Consider the following 15277-nt stretch of genomic DNA (forward strand, 5'->3'; position numbering starts at 1 on the left):
GCAGGGCCGCCACCCTCCGAGGCTGGAGGCTCCTGGCTCCCAGTCTTCTCCACGCGGGGCTCCGCCCGCGCTCCCACGAGCGCTCCCGCCTGCACTACCGCTCCCCCTACCGCCAATGCCTTGGCTACCCCGTCGCAGGCGCCAGGCAGCAGCATGGCCCCGGTCGGGGGCTGAGGTTGGCGTCAGTCCCTGGCTGGCCCAGACACTTGGGGGCTTGGGGCGGCAGGCGGGCTGGGAGCCAACTCACAGCACCGCTGCAGCCTCAGCTGTGTCCCACGCCGGGCTCCGGCCCCGGCCCACGCGCACGCGCGCACTCGTGCGCGCGCTCCCGCACACCTGCTTGGGCCCAGGATCCAAGCCGCCCCATTCCCCCACCCCCACCGCCACCCCCTCCCCCACACCCTCCCAGGGGACACAGCTCCTGGGCGCCAGGGTCTGCACCACCGCACCTCCCTGTGCCCACCAGATGCTCTGACCGACTGCCCGCCAGCCTGACAGCCGGGAGCCAGGGAGAGGGCTCCAGAGACCAGGCCAGTGGGACAGGGACTGGCAGGTGTCTCCTCCCAAGGTGGACACCTCCCTGTCACCCCTCCAGAGACCCAGGAACCTTTTGCAAAGCTGGTTTCCCAGGGAGGTGGCTGGACGTGAACCCAGTGATCCCTCTTGCATCCCAGGCCTCTGTGTTTCTTGGTCACTCTGCCTCACATTCCCGCCAACCGTGGACATCAACAGCCGTGCACCCTCCTCGCTCGTGACCCGTGACCGCAAGGGCAGCCCTAAGGGACAGGGAGACACACTGGGCACACGAGACTCCTTCCACCTCCCTTCTCCTTGAAAGGCCGGTGCTTTTCAGCTCTGCATGCCCTTCCCATGGCCCTACCTGCACTGCACCACCAGCGGTCCCACCCTCAAGTCCACCCTGCCACCGCTGACTGTGGCACGTCCTTCGACTCTGTGGAACCGCCTGTCCACCTCCACTACCTCCCAACCCCCATGTTTTCTTCACCGTGTGCCTCAGATCCCAACTCCTCCGTGCCATTTTTCTTTTCTTGGGTTTCAATTGCTTTTCAACGTTTCTTTCTTTTGCTGAGAGAGAGAGAGAGAGAGAGGCCATCACCCATGCGATTGTGCAGCAAGCATCGACTGAACGTGCAAGGCGTACCAGAGCCTGCTCTGGAGGGCCAGTGTGCAGAGGTGGGCAAGGAAACGTATGTCTGAGGATTCAAGGGGAGCCACAGGACTACCGTCCAGGGTGAGGAGGAGTAGAGAGACCAAGCAGTCAAGGCTTTCGACGAAAGGAGCATCAAGGGCACGAACCTACGCAGCCCTGGAAGGAGAGCAGGGAGTCACGGACATATGGATCATCGAAGGCCAGTCCCAATGGGCAGCCTTCATCACGTGTCCTCACCTGAGGACTTGCAAAGAGGCACCCCCAGACTGGACCTGGTAGAAACAGGACTGACAGCAAAAGCACAACACTGGTCTGTGGACTTCATGCTCATGGGAAGGACACCATCCCACAAGCCCCACCGAGGGACTCTGGACTCTGGCGACTTGGACTTACTGTGGACCCTCAGGACCTGTCAGGACTCTTGCAAGTGCACAAGGGAAGACAAAACTAAGCCACACACCTAGGAGAACGGAGATGCAAAACCTTTCTCCCCCCAGGGGCAACGTCAACGATTCGCATGCTATACAAATGCAAATGCCCTCTGCGAGCATTAGAAAGGTCACCAGTTTTCCGCCTCCTTTATCAGTCTCCTACCACAAGTGCACTAGGGTTCCCTTGGCTCCATAGGGACCATTTGCCTGCATTCTCCGTGGGAGCAGCTTCCTTTCCTACCAGAACCCTCACGTGTGTCTCCCTGTCATGGCACGTACTGATAGATACGAGAATGACGTTTCCCTTTCATTTTGAACATTGTGCTGATGCCTCCCTCCTGGCTCTGCGTCTCCACTGAGAAGACGGTTTGGCTCAGTTTACATGGTGTGTGTGTGCGTGTGTGTGTGCGTGTGTGTGTGTGTGTGTGTGTATGTGTTTCTGTGTGTGTATGCACATACATATATATACACATACACGAAAGTGTGTACGTATATGCAGACGTGCATGTGTATGTCCATAGGTATCCACAGGGACACACAGGTAGATAGATGTATATATAAACCTAGCTGTTTTCTCTTTTGAAAAGACACACTGCAAACTCTGTGGGCCGCCTGGATGACTCAGCTGGGTAATGGTCCGACTTCGGGTCACGTCAGGCTCTCAGGCTTCCTGAGCTGAGTCGCGCCTAGTGCTCCGTGCTGACAGCTCAGAGCCTGGAACCTGATTCCCTTCTGGGTTTCCTCTCTCTCTCCCTGCCCCTCCCTCGCTCGTGCTCTCTCTGTCTCTCTCGCTTTCTCTCAGACGTGAACATTAAAAAAGAAACAGAAGCATGTGGCTCTGGATCTCGGCTCACGTCACGATCTCACAGTTTGTGAGGCTGAGCCTCCACAAGGAGCCCCCACCTCAAGATGGGCGCCAACGATGCGGAGCCCGCTGGCCCTCCTCTCTCTCTCCCTCCCTGCGTGCCCGATCCCTGCTCACGGGCACACATGCATGCGTCCACTCTCTCTCTGTCTCTCGGAATGAATGAAAGAAACAAAGAACCTCAAATGATAACACTAAAGGAACACCGTCGAGTTCATTACTACAGCGAATGAGTGGCTGTGCCCGTGGCCAGCACCTGCCCTGGGGAACGTTCTATTTCCTATCTGTTCATGTTTCTTCACTCTGGAGACACCGGGAGCCAGAGAGCAAGCCGGTAAGCCAGTGACCGCCAGTGGGGGAGGGGCAGAGAAGCAGAGAGCCAGACACACACAGAATCTGAAAACAGGCTCCAGGGCCTGAGCAGGGGGCACAGAGCCCAGCGCAGGGCTGGAACTCGGGAACCGCGAGGGCGTGACCTGAGCCCAAGTCGGAAGCTCAACCCACTGAACCACCCAGGCGCCCGGGAAAGGTTCCATTCAGGAGTCCACTCCATCCATCCCCGCCCATTTCCGCAAGGTCAGAGCCCTTACGACACATACCACCAGGAAGGATGCTATACAACTGTCCACAACCTGCCCTCTGTCTTCCAAAGAGGCTGCCCTGACGATATCTAGCAAAGAGGGCGCTCTGATCAAAAGGCCCACGGATAAAGGTCACGCCTGCCTACCCACCCTTAGGGCCTGATGACTCCCCAGGTTCCCCTTGCAGCGCACTTTGTCCCATTGGAAACGTCGTGCCTTTGGGTTCCAAGGTGCCCTGCAGCTGAGCGCGGGCCACCGGGAACGACCTCACCGCAGCTACCTACCAGGAGACAGCTTGGCACCCTTCACCCTTCCTGCAGGCCCTGTGCTCAGGGTCTCGGGCCAGCCAGGGCGCAGGACACAAGCAGAGAACGTTAGCATTTGAGGACGCAGAAACGGCCTCGGGGTTCCCCTACTCGGGGACCACGTTCACCACCTGATCGCCGGCGACGTTGGCAACTGGCACACAGGGCGACGGGGAGTGTGGACCGCATGGAATGAGGGCTCTCGGCCGCATCTCCTGCAATTCAGAGGGGCAACTGGCAAAGGTCACCTCAGTCACCAGCTCCCAAGAAGCCTCCCTGCGGAAGGGATGGTGCCATCGACAGCCTGTTCCTCCTTCCAGCCCTGCCTGGGTTTCAGGGGGAGCACAGCACCGGCGGGGGGGGCGGGGGTCCTGGGAAGGTCCAGCTGACCCATGCCCCCCGCTGTGCCGCCACCCTCACTAGGAGCCCCGCGTGTCACTGTCCAAAGTGTCTCAGGCTGGATGTGAAATGGTAGGGTTCCCCGCAGAGAGCGTGACTCAGGCCCTAGAGCCTATTTTGCTGGATTCCCCGTTTGAGGGCACACGCACGTCTCCAAGCCCACCTCTGCTCGCAGGACACGCACGCTAGGTGCAAATGCTTTCCCTGCCTCTCGACAGGCAGCAGTGGGAAAGCCAGCGGTGCAGCACGCTCATGTGGAGCCCGACTGCCTGGCTTCCTGCCTCGAGTCCTCCCGCTTCACAGCAGTGACCCCCGCAACACATTCTTTCACATCTTCCCTTGGAAATACGAACGGGGGACCAGAGTCCTTGCCGAGGTACTCTGTGTCGTCAGCATAGATCTCTCAAGTGCTCAGAACAGTGCCTGGAACAGGCTAAGCGCTCTGCCGAGGTGGGATAAGACCAAGGAGAAAACAAACACGCATAGGCAGTCCCCTCCCTCGTGGCCAGCACCTAGGCAACTGCTGGGGATGGTGAGGCAGGGGAGGGATCCCTTCCTTCCCCCGACGACGACGACGACGACGACGACGACGACGACGACGACGGTGCCCGGCTCCCCCTCCCTCCTCAGGACTTCCCGCTGGCATCAAGAAAACCTCCCTGCCGGATTCTGGCTGGTGCCGGCTAGGAACCCAGTGCCTCAGGGAGAGGCCCTGGCACATCTCCCTGGATACTTGGACGGGCTTCAGGTCAAAAGACTCTGCCTCCTCACCTATATGGCAACAGGGACTGCACACCCGTGGAGCCGCTTGAGGACTTGCAAAGCATCAAAGGTGTTCGGACCGCAACCAAGTTTCGAGGACACGCACGGCCACTACTTTACCAAGGAAACCTCTCACATGGCGAGCTCATGGATCAATATCCATGCGATGACTTAGGCAGAATCATCACGGTAATCAGGAAGGTAATGATACTCAAGGTCACCATAATCTCCTTCGTTCCGGAGAGACACAACTCACCCCTCGGGGACCAAACACACGCTTAGGAGCCTGAGCGGCTCCAAGGGGCCTACACCACACCATCTTACGGAAAACGTAAAGCACCAGTCAGCTCGAGACGGAAGTGTGGGAAAGCCTCTGCTCTTAGGCCTTTGCTTTCAGTGAGGTCAAGGTGCTGCCTTCAGGATGTTTTCAGCCTTTGAGACACGATTGGAACTCTCTACTGAAATGAGATATTCCCGTGCAACAGAACGCATTCCTTGCAAAGAACTGGGTCCCTGACGCGGTCCGGACTCCACACGGGCCGCAGCACCACACTCACGCGCACACGCTCCCCCCAACAACCGGGGAGAGGTACAACCCATGCAATGAAAGACCGTTTGCCCAAGACCTCATTTCCAAAGGAGGCTGAGAGACGAGCACTGCCTGCTCCAGTACACACGCACTGGTTTCTAGGGACCCGCTGGGCTCCGAGTCACTTCTCCCTCGTGCTGCCTGGTGAGTCCCGGAGGAGATGTGATTGCCCAGGACTGAAACTCTTGAAACACGAAACGAATGCAAGACAGGAGGCGCTCCACGGAAACGGGAAGCACCACGCCCCACGGATAGGAAGAACATAACCCACAAGTCTGCCTTTGACGAGGAGCTTTTCCATCCACCTTCCTCGCCAGAGTGCGAAGAAGACGTTCCCACCCAACATGTCCCAAAGAGAAGACTTTGGACTCCATCCACAACACCCAGTTCTCTTCAGCACACATCTCCAAGTAGGAAAGAGTCTGGACCACTCTCTAAAACACAGAAGCGCCACTTATTCCTGGCTCCCTGGCTCCGAGTTCATTGATGGAATGCACAGTGCCTTCAGAAATGAAGAGCTCACCAGGGACTTGCACTTGCCCTAATCCAGACTCCTACCCCCTAGTCCCATTGACTCCCACGATAGAGGACCCCCTTTCGCCACAAGCGGGGTGAGATCTCCCCCTCCCCATCAGAGGGTGCAACTCTGCCACCAGGGGCGGGGTGGGGCGGGGCGGGGCGGGGCGGGGCGGGGCGGGGCGCGGCGGGGCTGGGCAGGGCAGGAGAGCAGGTGTGTAGGGGGGAGGCAGGAGGCCTGTGTTCACCTGCTGCTTCCACTCTCCATCCCTTCAACACCGTCCCCTGCTGGCCTCCAGCAACTCAGGCCCACCACCCTGACTCTCCCTGGAATGTTTCTCTGGACTCTCACGTCCCTTGTACTTCATTTACACAGGCAGGAATGATTCCTCCTGCTCAAGGCTGCGACTTCCCTGGCCCTGCCTTGACACTTTCCCACAACCGCAGGTCCACGCTTTCCTTCCTTCCATCGTTCCTTCGTTCCTTTGTGCGTTCCCACCTCCACCCACCAACCACCAACCCAGTCAGACCTCCATGGGCACTCAGGGCACCACCCCTCTCGACCTGAGCCACTCCCCACAGCCTGAGCCTAACCCCTTACTCGATCTGGGGCCCTCCTCCTCCAGGGAACCGGGGTCCAACCCAGAAAGCCCACTCCTGAGGCCTCCAGACCACAGCCGCAAAGGAGCCCAAGAAGAAGCCCGGAGCACCGGGGGGCGGGGGGGGTGCTCATGGAAGTGGAAGACAGAGAGGGGCAGGGGGGAAGGCCACGTGCGACCTTGTCGCGAGGGTCCCTACCTTGGCAGCACCGCGACTGAGGCAGGTCCTGGAGGGAGGCTGTGGGTCTCAGCTGCTCCACCTTTAGGCTTCTCCCAGATGGTCTTTCGGGGGCGCCGGGGTGGGGGCATCGCATCGCGCTCTGCCCCAGCCAGTGCTGGCACTCCACCAGCGCGGCCAAAGACCGAGGCGCCCGGGAAGCGCGTCCCGCGCCCTGGCCTCTGGCTCCAGGAGCAGCAGGAGCAGCAGGGCCGCCGCCCTCCGAGGCTGGAGGCTCCTGGCTCCCAGTCTTCTCCACGCGGGGCTCCGCCCGCGCTCCCGCGAGCGCTCCCGCCTGCACTACCGCTCCCCCTACCGCCAATGCCGTGGCTACCCCGTCGCAGGCGCCAGGCAGCAGCATGGCGCCGGTCGGGGGCTGAGGTGGGCGTCAGTCCCTGGCTGGCCCAGACACTTGGGGGCTTGGGGCGGCAGGCGGGCTGGGAGCCAACTCACAGCACCGCTGCAGCCTCAGCTGTGTCCCTCGCCGGGCTCCGGCCCCGGCCCACGCGCATGCGCGCACTCGTGCGCGCGCTCCCGCACACCTGCTTGGGCCCAGGATCCAAGCCGCCCCACCCCCCCGCCAGGGGACACAGCTCCTGGGCGCCAGGGTCTGCACCACCGCACCTCCCTGTGCCCACCAGATGCTCTGACCCACTGCCCGCCAGCCTGACAGCCGGGAGCCAGGCAGAGGGCTCCAGAGACCAGGCCAGTGGGACAGGGACTAGCAGGTGTCTCCTCCCAAGGTGGACACCTCCCTGTCACCCCTCAAGAGACCCAGGAACCTTTTGCAAAGCTGGTTTCCCAGGGAGGTGGCTGGACGTGAACCCAGTGATCCCTCTTGCATCCCAGGCCTCTGTGTTTCTTGGTCACTCTGCCTCACATTCCCGCCAACCGTGGACACCAACAGCCGTGCACCCTCCTCGCTCGTGACCCGTGACCGCAAGGGCAGCCCTAAGGGACAGGGAGACACACTGGGCACACGAGACTCCTTCCACCTCCCTTCTCCTTGAAAGGCCGGTGCTTTTCAGCTCTGCATGCCCTTCCCATGGCCCTACCTGCACTGCACCACCAGCGGTCCCACCCTCAAGTCCACCCTGCCACCGCTGACTGTGGCACGTCCTTCGACTCTGTGGAACCGCCTGTCCACCTCCACTACCCCCCAACCCCCATGTTTTCTTCACAGTGTGCCTCAGATCCCAACTCCTCCGTGCCATTTTTCTTTTCTTGGGTTTCAATTGCTTTTCAACGTTTCTTTCTTTTGCTGAGAGAGAGAGAGAGAGAGGCCATCACCCATGCGATTGTGCAGCAAGCATCGACTGAACGTGCAAGGCGTACCAGAGCCTGCTCTGGAGGGCCAGTGTGCAGAGGTGGGCAAGGAAACGTATGTCTGAGGATTCAAGGGGAGCCACAGGACTACCGTCCAGGGTGAGGAGGAGTAGAGAGACCAAGCAGTCAAGGCTTTCGACGAAAGGAGCATCAAGGGCACGAACCTACGCAGCCCTGGAAGGAGAGCAGGGAGTCACGGACATATGGATCATCGAAGGCCAGTCCCAATGGGCAGCCTTCATCACGTGTCCTCACCTGAGGACTTGCAAAGAGGCACCCCCAGACTGGACCTGGTAGAAACAGGACTGACAGCAAAAGCACAACACTGGTCTGTGGACTTCATGGTCATGGGAAGGACACCATCCCACAAGCCCCACCGAGGGACTCTGGACTCTGGCGACTTGGACTTACTGTGGACCCTCAGGACCTGTCAGGACTCTTGCAAGTGCACAAGGGAAGACAAAACTAAGCCACACACCAAGGAGAACGGAGATGCAAAACCTTTCTCCCCCCAGGGGCAACGTCAACGATTCGCATGCTATACAAATGCAAATGCCCTCTGCGAGCATTAGAAAGGTCACCAGTTTTCCGCCTCCTTTATCAGTCTCCTACCACAAGTGCACTAGGGTTCCCTTGGCTCCATAGGGACCATTTGCCTGCATTCTCCGTGGGAGCAGCTTCCTTTCCTACCAGAACCCTCACGTGTGTCTCCCTGTCATGGCACGTACTGATAGATACGAGAATGACATTTCCCTCTCATTTTGAACATTGTGCTGATGCCTCCCTCCTGGCTCTGCGTCTCCACTGAGAAGACTGTTTGGCTCAGTTTACATGGTGTGTGTGTGCGTGTGTGTGTGTGTGTGTGTGTGTGTGTGTGTGTGTATGTGTTTCTGTGTGTGTATGCACATACATATATATACACACACACGAAAGTGTGTACGTATATGCAGACGTGTATGTGTATGTCCATAGGTATCCACAGGGACACACAGGTAGATAGATGTATATATAAACCTAGCTGTTTTCTCTTTTGAAAAGACACACTGCAAACTCTGTGGGCCGCCTGGATGACTCAGCTGGGTAATGGTCCGACTTCGGGTCACGTCAGGCTCTCAGGCTTCCTGAGCTGAGTCGCGCCTAGTGCTCCGTGCTGACAGCTCAGAGCCTGGAACCTGATTCCCTTCTGGGTTTCCTCTCTCTCTCCCTGCCCCTCCCTCGCTTGTGCTCTCTCTGTCTCTCTCGCTTTCTCTCAGACGTGAACATTAAAAAAGAAACAGAAGCATGTGGCTCTGGATCTCGGCTCACGTCACGATCTCACAGTTTGTGAGGCTGAGCCTCCACAAGGAGCCCCCACCTCAAGATGGGCGCCAACGATGCGGAGCCCGCTGGCCCTCCTCTCTCTCTCCCTCCCTGCGTGCCCTATCCCTGCTCACGGGCACACATGCATGCGTCCACTCTCTCTCTGTCTCTCGGAATGAATGAAAGAAACAGAGAACCTCAAATGATAACACTAAAGGAACACCGTCGAGTTCATTACTACAGCGAATGAGTGGCTGTGCCCGTGGCCAGCACCTGCCCTGGGGAACGTTCTATTTCCTATCTGTTCATGTTTCTTCACTCTGGAGACACAGGGAGCCAGAGAGCAAGCCGGTAAGCCAGTGACCGCCAGTGGGGGAGGGGCAGAGAAGCAGAGAGCCAGACACACACAGAATCTGAAAACAGGCTCCAGGGCCTGAGCAGGGGGCACAGAGCCCAGCGCAGGGCTGGAACTCGGGAACCGCGAGGGCGTGACCTGAGCCCGAGTCGGAAGCTCAACCCACTGAACCACCCAGGCGCCCGGGGAAGGTTCCATTCAGGAGTCCACTCCATCCATCCCCGCCCATTTCCGCAAGGTCAGAGCCCTTACGACACATACCACCAGGAAGGATGCTATACAACTGTCCACAACCTGCCCTCTGTCTTCCAAAGAGGCTGCCCTGACGATATCTAGCAAAGAGGGCGCTCTGATCAAAAGGCCCACGGATAAAGGTCACGCCTGCCTACCCACCCTTAGGGCCTGATGACTCCCCAGGTTCCCCTTGCAGCGCACTTTGTCCCATTGGAAACGTCGTGCCTTTGGGTTCCAAGGTGCCCTGCAGCTGAGCGCGGGCCACCGGGAACGACCTCACCGCAGCTACCTACCAGGAGACAGCTTGGCACCCTTCACCCTTCCTGCAGGCCCTGTGCTCAGGGTCTCGGGCCAGCCAGGGCGCAGGACACAAGCAGAGAACGTTAGCATTTGAGGACGCAGAAACGGCCTCGGGGTTCCCCTACTCGGGGACCACGTTCACCACCTGATCGCCGGCGACGTTGGCAACTGGCACACAGGGCGACGGGGAGTGTGGACCGCATGGAATGAGGGCTCTCGGCCGCATCTCCTGCAATTCAGAGGGGCAACTGGCAAAGGTCACCTCAGTCACCAGCTCCCAAGAAGCCTCCCTGCGGAAGGGATGGTGCCATCGACAGCCTGTTCCTCCTTCCAGCCCTGCCTGGGTTTCAGGGGGAGCACAGCACCGGCGGGGGGGGCGGGGGTCCTGGGAAGGTCCAGCTGACCCATGCCCCCCGCTGTGCCGCCACCCTCACTAGGAGCCCCGCGTGTCACTGTCCAAAGTGTCTCAGGCTGGATGTGAAATGGTAGGGTTCCCCGCAGAGAGCGTGACTCAGGCCCTAGAGCCTATTTTGCTGGATTCCCCGTTTGAGGGCACACGCACGTCTCCAAGCCCACCTCTGCTCGCAGGACACGCACGCTAGGTGCAAATGCTTTCCCTGCCTCTCGACAGGCAGCAGTGGGAAAGCCAGCGGTGCAGCACGCTCATGTGGAGCCCGACTGCCTGGCTTCCTGCCTCGAGTCCTCCCGCTTCACAGCAGTGACCCCCGCAACACATTCTTTCACATCTTCCCTTGGAAATACGAACGGGGGACCAGAGTCCTTGCCGAGGTACTCTGTGTCGTCAGCATAGATCTCTCAAGTGCTCAGAACAGTGCCTGGAACAGGCTAAGCGCTCTGCCGAGGTGGGATAAGACCAAGGAGAAAACAAACACGCATAGGCAGTCCCCTCCCTCGTGGCCAGCACCTAGGCAACTGCTGGGGATGGTGAGGCAGGGGAGGGATCCCTTCCTTCCCCCGACGACGACGACGACGACGACGACGACGACGACGACGGTGCCCGGCTCCCCCTCCCTCCTCAGGACTTCCCGCTGGCATCAAGAAAACCTCCCTGCCGGATTCTGGCTGGTGCCGGCTAGGAACCCAGTGCCTCAGGGAGAGGCCCTGGCACATCTCCCTGGATACTTGGACGGGCTTCAGGTCAAAAGACTCTGCCTCCTCACCTATATGGCAACAGGGACTGCACACCCGTGGAGCCGCTTGAGGACTTGCAAAGCATCAAAGGTGTTCGGACCGCAACCAAGTTTCGAGGACACGCACGGCCACTACTTTACCAAGGAAACCTCTCACATGGCGAGCTCATGGATCAATATCCATGCGATGACTTAGGCAGAATCATCACGGTAATCAGGAAGGTAATGATACTCAAGGTCACCATAATCTCCTTCGTTCCGGAGAGACACAACTCACCCCTCGGGGACCAAACACACGCTTAGGAGCCTGAGCGGCTCCAAGGGGCCTACACCACACCATCTTACGGAAAACGTAAAGCACCAGTCAGCTCGAGACGGAAGTGTGGGAAAGCCTCTGCTCTTAGGCCTTTGCTTTCAGTGAGGTCAAGGTGCTGCCTTCAGGATGTTTTCAGCCTTTGAGACACGATTGGAACTCTCTACTGAAATGAGATATTCCCGTGCAACAGAACGCATTCCTTGCAAAGAACTGGGTCCCTGACGCGGTCCGGACTCCACACGGGCCGCAGCACCACACTCACGCGCACACGCTCCCCCCAACAACCGGGGAGAGGTACAACCCATGCAATGAAAGACCGTTTGCCCAAGACCTCATTTCCAAAGGAGGCTGAGAGACGAGCACTGCCTGCTCCAGTACACACGCACTGGTTTCTAGGGACCCGCTGGGCTCCGAGTCACTTCTCCCTCGTGCTGCCTGGTGAGTCCCGGAGGAGATGTGATTGCCCAGGACTGAAACTCTTGAAACACGGAACGAATGCAAGACAGGAGGCGCTCCACGGAAACGGGAAGCACCACGCCCCACGGATAGGAAGAACATAACCCACAAGTCTGCCTTTGACGAGGAGCTTTTCCATCCACCTTCCTCGCCAGAGTGCGAAGAAGACGTTCCCACCCAACATGTCCCAAAGAGAAGACTTTGGACTCCATCCACAACACCCAGTTCTCTTCAGCACACATCTCCAAGTAGGAAAGAGTCTGGACCACTCTCTAAAACACAGAAGCGCCACTTATTCCTGGCTCCCTGGCTCCGAGTTCATTGATGGAATGCACAGTGCCTTCAGAAATGAAGAGCTCACCAGGGACTTGCACTTGCCCTAATCCAGACTCCTACCCCCTAGTCCCATTGACTCCCACGATAGAGGACCCCCTTTCGCCACAAGCGGGGTGAGATCTCCCCCTCCCCATCAGAGGGTGCAACTCTGCCACCAGGGGCGGGGTGGGGCGGGGCGGGGCGGGGCGGGGCGGGGCGCGGCGGGGCTGGGCAGGGCAGGAGAGCAGGTGTGTAGGGGGGAGGCAGGAGGCCTGTGTTCACCTGCTGCTTCCACTCTCCATCCCTTCAACACCGTCCCCTGCTGGCCTCCAGCAACTCAGGCCCACCACCCTGACTCTCCCTGGAATGTTTCTCTGGACTCTCACGTCCCTTGTACTTCATTTTCACAGGCAGGAATGATTCCTCCTGCTCAAGGCTGCGACTTCCCTGGCCCTGCCTTGACACTTTCCCACAACCGCAGGTCCACGCTTTCCTTCCTTCCATCGTTCCTTCGTTCCTTTGTGCGTTCCCACCTCCACCCACCAACCACCAACCCAGTCAGACCTCCATGGGCACTCAGGGCACCACCCCTCTCGACCTGAGCCACTCCCCACAGCCTGAGCCTAACCCCTTACTCGATCTGGGGCCCTCCTCCTCCAGGGAACCGGGGTCCAACCCAGAAAGCCCACTCCTGAGGCCTCCAGACCACAGCCGCAAAGGAGCCCAAGAAGAAGCCCGGAGCACCGGGGGGCGGGGGGGGTGCTCATGGAAGTGGAAGACAGAGAGGGGCACGGGGGAAGGCCACGTGCGACCTTGTCGCGAGGGTCCCTACCTTGGCAGCACCGCGACTGAGGCAGGTCCTGGAGGGAGGCTGTGGGTCTCAGCTGCTCCACCTTTAGGCTTCTCCCAGATGGTCTTTCGGGGGCGCCGGGGTGGGGGCATCGCATCGCGCTCTGCCCCAGCCAGTGCTGGCACTCCACCAGCGCGGCCAAAGACCGAGGCGCCCGGGAAGCGCGTCCCGCGCCCTGGCCTCTGGCTCCAGGAGCAGCAGGAGCAGCAGGGCCGCCGCCCTCCGAGGCTGGAGGCTCCTGGCTCCCAGTCTTCTCCACGCGGGGCTCCGCCCGCGCTCCCGCGAGCGCTCCCGCCTGCACTACCGCTCCCCCTACCGCCAATGCCGTGGCTACCCCGTCGCAGGCGCCAGGCAGCAGCATGGCGCCGGTCGGGGGCTGAGGTGGGCGTCAGTCCCTGGCTGGCCCAGACACTTGGGGGCTTGGGGCGGCAGGCGGGCTGGGAGCCAACTCACAGCACCGCTGCAGCCTCAGCTGTGTCCCTCGCCGGGCTCCGGCCCCGGCCCACGCGCATGCGCGCACTCGTGCGCGCGCTCCCGCACACCTGCTTGGGCCCAGGATCCAAGCCGCCCCACCCCCCCGCCAGGGGACACAGCTCCTGGGCGCCAGGGTCTGCACCACCGCACCTCCCTGTGCCCACCAGATGCTCTGACCCACTGCCCGCCAGCCTGACAGCCGGGAGCCAGGCAGAGGGCTCCAGAGACCAGGCCAGTGGGACAGGGACTAGCAGGTGTCTCCTCCCAAGGTGGACACCTCCCTGTCACCCCTCAAGAGACCCAGGAACCTTTTGCAAAGCTGGTTTCCCAGGGAGGTGGCTGGACGTGAACCCAGTGATCCCTCTTGCATCCCAGGCCTCTGTGTTTCTTGGTCACTCTGCCTCACATTCCCGCCAACCGTGGACACCAACAGCCGTGCACCCTCCTCGCTCGTGACCCGTGACCGCAAGGGCAGCCCTAAGGGACAGGGAGACACACTGGGCACACGAGACTCCTTCCACCTCCCTTCTCCTTGAAAGGCCGGTGCTTTTCAGCTCTGCATGCCCTTCCCATGGCCCTACCTGCACTGCACCACCAGCGGTCCCACCCTCAAGTCCACCCTGCCACCGCTGACTGTGGCACGTCCTTCGACTCTGTGGAACCGCCTGTCCACCTCCACTACCCCCCAACCCCCATGTTTTCTTCACAGTGTGCCTCAGATCCCAACTCCTCCGTGCCATTTTTCTTTTCTTGGGTTTCAATTGCTTTTCAACGTTTCTTTCTTTTGCTGAGAGAGAGAGAGAGAGAGGCCATCACCCATGCGATTGTGCAGCAAGCATCGACTGAACGTGCAAGGCGTACCAGAGCCTGCTCTGGAGGGCCAGTGTGCAGAGGTGGGCAAGGAAACGTATGTCTGAGGATTCAAGGGGAGCCACAGGACTACCGTCCAGGGTGAGGAGGAGTAGAGAGACCAAGCAGTCAAGGCTTTCGACGAAAGGAGCATCAAGGGCACGAACCTACGCAGCCCTGGAAGGAGAGCAGGGAGTCACGGACATATGGATCATCGAAGGCCAGTCCCAATGGGCAGCCTTCATCACGTGTCCTCACCTGAGGACTTGCAAAGAGGCACCCCCAGACTGGACCTGGTAGAAACAGGACTGACAGCAAAAGCACAACACTGGTCTGTGGACTTCATGGTCATGGGAAGGACACCATCCCACAAGCCCCACCGAGGGACTCTGGACTCTGGCGACTTGGACTTACTGTGGACCCTCAGGACCTGTCAGGACTCTTGCAAGTGCACAAGGGAAGACAAAACTAAGCCACACACCAAGGAGAACGGAGATGCAAAACCTTTCTCCCCCCAGGGGCAACGTCAACGATTCGCATGCTATACAAATGCAAATGCCCTCTGCGAGCATTAGAAAGGTCACCAGTTTTCCGCCTCCTTTATCAGTCTCCTACCACAAGTGCACTAGGGTTCCCTTGGCTCCATAGGGACCATTTGCCTGCATTCTCCGTGGGAGCAGCTTCCTTTCCTACCAGAACCCTCACGTGTGTCTCCCTGTCATGGCACGTACTGATAGATACGAGAATGACATTTCCCTCTCATTTTGAACATTGTGCTGATGCCTCCCTCCTGGCTCTGCGTCTCCACTGAGAAGACTGTTTGGCTCAGTTTACATGGTGTGTGTGTGCGTGTGTGTGTGTGTGTGTGTGTGTGTGTGTGTGTGTATGTGTTTCTGTGTGTGTATGCACATACATAT

Source organism: Lynx rufus, unplaced genomic scaffold (genome assembly GCF_022079265.1).
Source record: "Lynx rufus isolate CCGP_SWC_20201006 ecotype Redwood Valley unplaced genomic scaffold, mLynRuf1.p SCAF_4, whole genome shotgun sequence".
Classification (NCBI taxonomy): domain Eukaryota; kingdom Metazoa; phylum Chordata; class Mammalia; order Carnivora; family Felidae; genus Lynx; species Lynx rufus.